Source organism: Hyla sarda, chromosome 8 (genome assembly GCF_029499605.1).
Source record: "Hyla sarda isolate aHylSar1 chromosome 8, aHylSar1.hap1, whole genome shotgun sequence".
Taxonomy (NCBI): domain Eukaryota; kingdom Metazoa; phylum Chordata; class Amphibia; order Anura; family Hylidae; genus Hyla; species Hyla sarda.
Window position 1 is genome coordinate 106961093 of NC_079196.1, and position 10366 is coordinate 106971458.

The following is a 10366-nucleotide window of genomic DNA, read 5'->3' on the forward strand; positions in this document are numbered from 1 at the left end:
AAAGGTAATCAAATAATACACAATGCAACTGTTGTTATGTATGTAGATTATAGTTAAAAGAAATCTCCAGGCCAAAATAACTGGAACTTGAGTTCATCCTTGGAGCTGGGCCAATCTCTTACCCCATAAGTATTACGTCCCTTTCCTTGACTCAGACTTCTCTCTGCAAGCCTTGGGTGGTTAAGGAAACCATCAGCACATGTGTTAGTGTCATGAACCATCTGGTCATATTATTGAACTACTCCCATGGCTGTTCATATCTAGCAAAAGAAGTATTTCCTTTTTTTTCAGACAATTGCAGACACTGATGGTGCCATGAACATCCTAAAGATGACTGAGTAAAGGCCGGATACCTTGCGATAACATGATCCAAGCTAGCTTAGGTGAATAATCCCATCTCCAAGCAAAGGTTGAGCTCCAGGCTTCCCCTGAGACTTCCTCAGTATACAATATGTAAAGCAAATACCCTATAGTCTCTTGTTGTTGATGGTTTTAAATAGGTCATCTTCAAAGGTCATCATTAAATGCAATTTCTTTAGCTACCTAAAACTGCTAGGCATCAAGAACAGCAGAACAGTGGCCAATACCATCAGGACCACAGTGAAGAACTATAATGCTGTGTACATACAATATGTCCCTAGATGAGGTATCCATATTTATGTGCATACAGTTCATCCATAGCGGAGATATTCATACATACAGGTAGTTCTTGAAATATGGTAAAAGTGATATCATCCTTTTTATTATTCTCTGTTTTCTAACAGCAGAAAATCACTTTGTTACTTTATATTTTCTTAAAAATATTCTGTGTTTGTTTGAACAGAACTATCGGGGCAGAATTCAATGTTTTTTTTTCCCAGGAAAGGCTGCCTTCAAAATTAGAATGGACAAGAATGTCCCCATTCACTAATCTGTCATGATTGAAAAGCTGAAGAATTCAGCTGGTAAATGAAGCAAAGCAATGTACAACATGATGGACTCATGCCAACAGGCCGAGATAAACCATATCACAGGAAGGAAACAGGAGGGATGTACAAGGGTACAAGTCACAATAATACAAAGTATAACATCACCTCACAATCTTTTGTCCAAATAATTGTATTTTTATTATTTGTCTGGCTATACTTTGATTGTATTGTACAATTAGATTATAAATCATGAATAAGAACCATGCTGAAAGGAGAAATCCTGTATTTGTCACTTTACAATAAAGGGCAATGTGTGACTCTCCTGTTGGTCATCCTAAGCTGGAAAGGCTTAATAGGAGAACTGTAGAGCAGTGTCAGTAGTTCACTAAAATATGATTTCTGAAATGTAAGAGATTGACATATCTAGACATAAGTAATCTGTAGGCTGTAGTTAAGAAAATGATAGGGGGGGGGGTCCATTCGCTCTCGTCTGAATTGTCTTATACACAAACTTATTATACATCATGACACCTGAAATTCTCTGTGTTTATACCCCAAACAGGCACACAACTTAGGTATGTCTGTGCTTTCAGTAAGGCTAGGTTCAGACTACGGAATTTCCGCCTGCAATTTTGCTTTGAAATTGCAGGCGGAAATTCCGCTTGCTAAAATGCATAGTGTAGTGAATGATTTTCCGTTCACAAATTCACACTTCGGAATTTGTGAAGCGGAATTTGTGAACAGACAATCCGCTTGGAAATTTCCGCCTGAAGAAAGGCGGTGCTCTTTCTTCAGGCGGAAATCCGCGCGGAATACATTGCAGTCTATTGGATTCAGCCGGCGCTAGCCGCACTCGGAATCTCCGGGCGGAAATTTTCCGCCCGGAGATTCCGTAGTCTGAACCTAGCCTAACGGTTTGTTTACACATGAAAGATTTGTTGTAGATTTTTCTGTAACTATCCCATAATCTGAATTGGATTTGTAAAAATCTATGCATACGCAGCAGATAAAACCTCAATCAGATTCCCTTAGGGAAAGATTCTGTGGCAAATAGAAGAGGTGGAAAATTCTGTCTACAAATGTGTGCAAACTCTGCATCTGACACATGGTCCCTGACCTTGATTGACAGAGCTTTGTGTATTTGTGTATAGGGTCCAGATGACTGAGATCCCTATTCCTGCACAAAGATACAACTATGGTTACTCTGAAACAGCTAAGCTATTCAGAGTGAATTATATATTATTGTTGCAGGAAAGTTTGTGAATGTTCAATGTTACCCAAGATTCAGGAAGTCCCCTGAGAAAGTCAAGCGAAACACGTGTTAGTGTCCCAGGTGTAATTTTACAATCTACTATGGGTATGTTTTTATAAACTCCCTTTCCCCTTGTCAAAACCATGCTTAGATGCAAATATCAGTGCAGATTTCATGTCCAAATGAGCATGGCTTTCAGCCATATGAACATGCCCTTATAGTGCCAATTCTACCATGAACTAAACATTTAAGCCATGTGTGACAGGCTGGTACCTGACAAGTCCACTGTAGTTGTAAAAAGGAGCATATCTAGCAAATTGTTTATTTCAACCGATTCTACTCTTTCACTTTGAGTTGGATCGACACAGTGCTGACAGTGGATGGAAAGGTTTTTGTTGGCAGTATGCAATTCCACAATTTTCCAATATTAAATGAGCTGACCTATTAATATCACATTTCTCACAAAATATGAAAAAAAAAGGAATACTTTATTAAAAACCTGATGTGCTTTTATATACATAGTTTAGCACCCGTTAAGTCATTTTCAGAGTGTCCACCTAATACGTTCAGGGCAAGTAAGAAGAGTCTGCACAATAGTAGGTATCGTCCTCCCACCAGCATACAAGAGGAGTCGGTCAGTTTGACTTGGCATATGTTTCCAACAGTATTAGATACATTTGGTGGATGTTCTGAGAGGAAGGGGCAACATAACTATTGTGTAACAACAATAAGTAGATATGCCATTTTTATACATAATTACAATTCAAAAAATATGTTTGTGTGATCTAACATAAAAAAGTTAAACTAAATTGCAGGAGACTACATTTTTATTTCCGTTTTAACATATACATTTTGTATATTTAAAATGGAAGCAAATGTATACATTAATGGGTACTGCAAACTGATGCTGCTATATACCATACATCAGAATCTGTTTCCTAATGACTTAAAATTGCAATATAAGGCAAACAATGGTAGACACAGCTCTCCCTCTCGCCCACTCCACGACACGAGACTAGGACCTGACCCTCGATCCAGAGTAACAGCAAAGACAAAAGGCAATGTCCAGTGTGGAAGTTCAAGCAATTCTCAGAAGTTTATTCAGCAATTAGCCAACATGAAGAACAGGTGACGCGTTTCGTCCACATTGCGCAGCCTTAGTCGTACCTTAGTAGTACGACTAAGTCTGCACACTGTGGCCGAAACGCGTCACCTGTTCTTCATGTTGGCTAATTGCTGAATAAACTTCTGAGAATTGCTTGAACTTCCACGCTGGACATTGCCTTTTGTCTTTGCTTAAAATTGCAATGTCTACTTTTTTGTTGTTGTCCATAATAGTGTAGTTGATGTATGTTGATGATGTTTGTTTTTGTATAAAACAAAATTACATTTACTCAAATCTTCAATCTGCTACGTTAACTTTTAAAAATACAAATCATTTACTGTGAACATAGTGAATCATGGCTACTATTTGTTAAAAGGAAGTAACAAAATAAACAATAGGCTAGTCACTTGTATTTCCATACACAACCTTTTACATTTAGAATAATAAACTTCCTTTTCCCCTTGTGATCACAGTATACATTGCTAGACTGTCTTCCCGCAGTGTTTAAATAAAGCTCATTGTTACAACAGTTATGACAAGAAAGGCTTTATATGGGTTTAGTTTAGTAAACATAATTTTGCTTACAGTAGTAGGCATAAAAGCAGTTTTTTTTATATTCCTTAGTCCTGTATTGCACATTACAGTTTATATCAGGCTATGTCTTCTATTCCCACCCCTACCACTGTACCAAAATAAAAATACTGACCTTAGAAGACATGTTCTAGCACTTGAAAAGTGTGATGGGAGTTTGCTATCATACTATACCAATCCTTCTATTCTGTATAACGTGATAACACTTGCCTTCCACTTGATTTACCATGTCATCTGCCGACAAGGTACCAGTTGCCAGGCAGCAGTCGGAACTTATTTAGGACTTGTCTAGCAATTCTACTTCTTGCTAATTCATGTATTGATAGGAAATTCTTATGGTAAAGACAAATAAAAAATAGAGCTATAATAGTAAGATTTATATAGTTAGTAATTTGCATTGGATGGATCTGTCAGGAATGTTTTCCCCCATAATCTGTTTTCTTAGCATCCTATTTCAGAATATTAATGCCCTACATTCTCCTACAATAGAAACACTTCTGGAAAGGTTTTCACTAAATTGTCAAAGCTCTAAAGAGACAATTCACATCCATTCCACCACCTAAGCATCCATGGGAGGGTGAGGTCAGTGCTCTCTCCATGCTGGAACACCAAATATAGCAAACCATTTTTATGGATGTTGCTTTGTGGACAAGGACATTATCATGCTAAAGTGGAGAAAAAACCTTCTACAAGCTGTTTAGGCTTAGCCTAAACATGAAAGACAACCCCACTGTTCAGCACAATAATCTCTGTACTAAACTCCACATGTTGCACTGTTTATTCAGGTAGAAATAAACCCAGATTCATCTGTCAGACTCCCAGAAGATGAAGTCCGAATCATGCCTTCTGTAGACATGTTGCTACTGGTGGTAGTATTGATAGACTGAGGATAATCCCATAGGGTGCGTTCACACGCTCTTTGTTTTTGCGAGTTTTCCGCTGCATATTTGAAAGGGGCGGTCTCTTCTCGGCTGTCCGCAGCAGATTTTCCACGGAGGAATTTACGCTGTGGAAAATCCGCCTCAAGCCCTATTGAAGTCAGTAGGGACTGCGGCGGATTTTCCGCAGCATAAATTCTGACACGGAAAATCTGCTATGGACAGCCGAGAAGAGCCCACCCCTTTCAAATATGCAGCGGAAAACCCGCAAAAACTAAGAGCGTGTGAATGCATCCTAAAACTCATTTTTTTCAAGATGGGAATTTGTTTCATATCCACTGCTTATTCCTCTATACAGGCTATTTTATCCTCACCCCTTCCAGGTACAAGTACCATATTATCATTATAGGCAGACGCAGAGTCTCTATAACATATACTTACATTCTCCTATCTTTCTAATTATAGTTCTGACAGACAGAGAAATAAAAAGCAAATTTGGAAACAAAGAAACATAAAAGATTGATGGCAGAAAAAGACCACATGGTCCACCCAGTCTGCCCAATATAAATATGGTGGACATACAAGGAAAGCTTGGCAAGTCTTGGCCCAATCATGGGCCTAGAAACTGGAACTGAAGTGATCTATGCTGCCATCAGTTCAGGAGACCTGCGCTCAGATCAGGACCTGTGCCCATAATATGGAGGCACACACGTGTCTGTATTGCACGCAAATCCTAACTCTGCAGTCAGTCTAATAACTCTTATGCCACATTGTAGTTCTACAAACCTGGTGCATACTACACTTTCAATAAATTATAAAACACATTAAGTAATGCATCAGCAGGGAATGAGCAGTATTATGAGATCATATGTGAATTTTTAAATAACATTCAAAGCAAACTGGGGGCGTGGCTTGGCAGTTAAGATGAGCGGTAGCATGCTGTAGGAGCTCCCGCTCAGAACCTGCATTTTTATCACCCGGAGCTGACTACAATGCAAGAGCAACTGGAACTTGCCCGCCAGAAAAATGACGATCTAGAAAACAGACTGCGTAGTAACAACATAAGGGTCATAGACTTGAGCGAGTGGAGGCCAGAATCTTGGGGCTTTTGTGGAGGAGTGGATCAAGGACTTGTTCCCCGAGATGCCCTATTCCACAGTATTCGCCGTAAAGCGAACACACCGAGTGCCATCTAGGCCGTCGATCCCTGGGGCACCGCCACGTCCACTCCTAGCTCGGCTCTGTTAAAGCTCGGCTGCGGGAGAAAGAAGTTCCCTACTCTATGGCATTCCCGGCCAGCTTGTAAGTTGTGGACGGAGACAAAGCCCTCTTCTTTAATACGCCGCATGAGACCAATGACTGGCTGAATCGGAGACGGAGGGCCCAATAATGAATGTGCCGCTGGGCCATCCATAGGCAGAGACATACTTCTACAGTGGTGTCTCCCGAGTTCACCGTGAATCCACCGGTCTCCTGTTGATCCGGATTAGCTGTATGGCCAATCCCCTGCATGTGACAGTTCCTTCTGTTGGTCCTCCTTTTCCTGGACCTGGGATGACTGCATAGCTGTTCCTGCTGGAGGACCATACTTTCTGAGGGTCAGGTACTGTGATTGCCCTCTGGAGTACCCCCCTTCTATTGGTACTCTGTTCCCTGGCCTTAGCTCCCTACTCCCTTACCCCTCCTGGATCCCTGGTTTCCTTCCCCCTTCAGATCCCTGGACACGTGGACATTTCCTGATGACACCCAATGACTGCTGCTGTGTGAGGTCCATTTCCTCTCCCCCCCCCCTTTCTCTCCTTCCCTAGCCAGTGCCATAACCCCATGCCCAAATGTTGACCACCACCATGCCCCCCCACTCTCCCTGTTCTTTTTCATTTGTCTTTCTACCTCCATACCCGTCTCGCCACCCTGCCTGCAACCTGGTCCGGTGCCTCTAAGTCTGCCCCCCTGGGCGTGGGTGCACTGCTGTGCATTTATTTGGACGCTATTCTGCTCTTGTACATAGTTAGATTATTGTACCAGACTCTGATTACCTGAGGGTCCTATTGAAAGGGGTGGTTTTTATATACTCTCTTCAGATTATGGGGGTACTCTTCACCGCACGACCTCTGCGGGTATGGCAAGGCACAGCTCTCGCAGGCTTCAATGATGTCGCCCCTGCTGGAGACTGCTCACTTTCTCCTGCCGGGAGCTCACACTATGTGAGCAAGGGAAAGGTATGATACACAGCTTTTTAAAGTTACATTTTTTTTTAGGGCAGGGGGGGTGTTGGGAGTAGTTAGTGAATATTTTAGTTTAGAAAATATGGTTTGATGACAGGTACTCTTTATTAACACACACATCTCCTTTAACTTATAAATCTACTCCCTGTAACCTCCTTATACTACCAAAATAAAATTCAAGTAATTCAGCACAGGCCTTCTGCATTGATAGGTCTCCTTAATGTATGCTGTTATTGTAAGTCATTCTTTAAGAGATCAGAGTTAGATCCATAACGTACCTGAAAGGCCAGTTAACATGATGGCTGTTATTAAAAACATTTGTCCTAAAAAGCACCTGCTTTACGGGAGACATATATCCCCCTGTGGCCTCCCCCACAGCAGTCTGCTGGATCTCTGTGGTGCATCTACCATATTAAAGGGGTTTTTCGGACTAAAAAAAACACAGCTGCTTTCTTCCAAAGCGCTACCCCTGTCTTAAGTTGTGTGTGATATTACAACTAGGCTCCATTTATTTTGATGGGACTAAGCTGCAATACCTGAGGACAAGAGTGGTGCTGTTTCTAGAAGAAAGCACCTACAGTGACCCCCCCGACCTACGATGGCCCCGACATACGATCATTTCAACATACGATGGCCTCTCAGAGGCCATCGCATGTTGAAGGCAGCATCAACATACGATGCTTTTGTATGTCAGGGCAATCGCATAAATGGCTATCCGGCAGCTCAGACTGCTTCAGCTGCCACCGGATAGACGTTTACGATGCCCCGTGTGGTCCGCTGATGATCACTTACCTGTCCTCGGGGCTCCGGTGCGTCCTCTTCGGGATTCCCCTGCATCGTTGGCGCTCTCCATCGTCGTCATCACGTCGTTGTGCACGCCGTCCCGTCATCCAATAGGAGTGGAGTGCGTAGCGGCGTGATGGCGGCGACGGAGAGCGAGGATGCCGGGGAAGCAGAGGCCTTGCCGGAGCGTCGGGGACACCCCGGGGACACGGCAACAGCGATGGAAGGCGACATCCAGGGCAGCGGTGACAAGCGGTGATGGTCCGGAGCGGAGGGGACACGTGAGTATAACCTCCAATACCAGTGGTCTTCATCCTGCGGACCTCCAGATGTTGCAAAACTACAACTCCCAGCATGCCCGGACAGCCGTTGGCTGTCCGGGCATGCTGAGTGTTGTAGTTTTGCAACATCTGGAGGTCTGCAGGTTGTAGACCACTGTCATACTTTACATTGCACGGATCAATCAACATACAATGGTTTCAACAAGCCATTTGGAACGGATTACCATCGTATGTTGAGGGACCACTGTATATTTTTCTAATCCTGAATAACCCCTTTTAGGGCTTGCCTGTAGTGAAACGACAACTGACCCTCCATAAATAAGAAATAAAGCTTTGCTTTCTAAAAATAAAACAGTAGTAAACTTTTCCAAAAAATATTCAACTAAATCTACATGTTTTTTTTTTCTAATGAGAAAGAATATGCATTTTAACAAACAGAATCCATGACGTTCCGTTCCAGGTATTTTCTTCCAAAAACATCCAGTCCCTGTTGATAAAGAGACATTTGTCTGTTCCTCAGAGCACTGATTTGTGTCTATACTAGGCTGCACACAACTTACATCAATGAATACCCAGTGATAAGTTCTCATAAAGACGGAAAATCTCCCCATGTAATCATTTACACTGCTTTTGGTACTAATATGTTGTATATGTCTAATAAAAATTGGAAGAAATAGACTCACCTCAGTGGTTGCTGAAGTCAACACATGAAATGAATTTATCTGCAGCTGTTTGGTAGAGAGAAGAACTGTGATTCATTTTATCCTGTAAGGACAGCATGCCCTGCCTCCATGGGAGGAACACCGCTCTTATATGTTGAGGCTGCGACAGTTTGCGTCTGAACAAACAATGACCGAGGTGCAGATGAGCTAAATGAATGTATAAGTCAGAAAGGGCAGCTGGAACACACAGACCCTTTGAAAGGGACTAACTGTGGTCTGCCTCTCCCTCCACAGCAGAGAATGTTCATGGCTGCACACACTGAATGTAGGACTGAGTTATGGCAGGATTTACACATGTAACCACACTCAGAAATGAATATAAAAGAGACATATCAGAAGTGAATATAAAAAAAGAGAGATATCAGAAGTGAATATAAAAAAAGAGATATCAGAAGTGAATATAAAAAAAGAGATATCAGAAGTGAATATAAAAAAAGAGAGATATCAGAAGTGAATATAAAAAAAGAGAGATATCAGAAGTGAATATAAAAAAAAGAGATATCAGAAGTGAATATAAAAAAAGAGAGATATCAGAAGTGAATATAAAAAAAGAGATATCAGAAGTGAATATAAAAAAAGCGAGATATCAGAAGTGAATATAAAAAAGAAATATATCAGTCTTTCCATTACTAGATTTCCATTCCTAAGCCTCTGAAAGAAGCTGCTTTTGCAGGAAAACATGTATGGTATTATTTAGAGATGAGCGAATTTACAGTAAATTTGATTCTTCACAAATAAAGAGGAGCGAACTTACAGTAAATTCGATTCGTCACAAACTTCTCGGCTCGGCAGTTGATGACTTATCCTGCATAAATTAGTTCAGCTTTCAGGTGCTCCCGTGGGCTGGAAAAGGTGGATACAGTCCTAGGAGACTCTTTCCTAAGACTGTATCCACCTTTTCCAGCCCACGGGAGTACCTGAAAGCTGAACTAATTTATGCAGGATAAGTCATCAACTGCCGAGCCGAGAAGTTTGTGGTGAATCGAATTTACTGTACTCTAGTCACAAACTTCTCGGCTTGGCAGTTGATGACTTATCCTGCATAAATTAGTTCAGATTTCAGGTGCTCCCGTGGACTGGAAAAGGGGGATACAGTCCTAGGAGACTCTATCCTGTATCCACCTTTTCTAGCCCACCGGAGCACCTGAAAGCTGAACTAATTTATGCAGGATAAGTCATCAACTGCCGAGCCGAGTAGTTTGTGACGAATCGAATTTACTGTAAATTCGCTCATCTCTAGTATTATTGTGTCTCCTTGTGTATTATGCCTACTTAGGCCCTTTATGATTACATTATCATACTGCACTTTGGTTGCTTCTGGTTATATACCCTATCCATTCAGTCATTTCACTTCAGTTTGGCCATTCTACATTTTGTTACAGGATTCTGCTTTCTCTTTGAAATTTATCTTATTCCATGATCTGGTACACACAAGGAACCTATTCCTTTTTATCTGCCATGAGCAAAATATGTTCTGCTATATGTCTCTTTTTTTTGTAAGTTTTTTTGGCATTGGTTTTGGGCAACTTTTGTGCGACATATTTATCATACTATCACAGGGGTTTGATAAATTTGCCCACATAAGCAAAAACCAGTAAATCACTTTTGAATACCATTTATT

At 41.4% G+C, this 10366-nt stretch overlaps 1 protein-coding gene across 1 annotated transcript in view; it reads right to left on the minus strand.

Annotated features, from left to right (window-relative positions):
- Positions 1-8923, minus strand: part of CMKLR2 (chemerin chemokine-like receptor 2) — a 32625-nt gene extending 23702 nt beyond the window's left edge. The window contains exon 1 of the mRNA XM_056533381.1: positions 8707-8923. The gene's annotated coding sequence lies outside the window, so the exon portion shown is untranslated. The remainder of the gene's footprint in view (positions 1-8706) is intronic.
- Positions 8924-10366: the final 1443 nt, after the last annotated feature.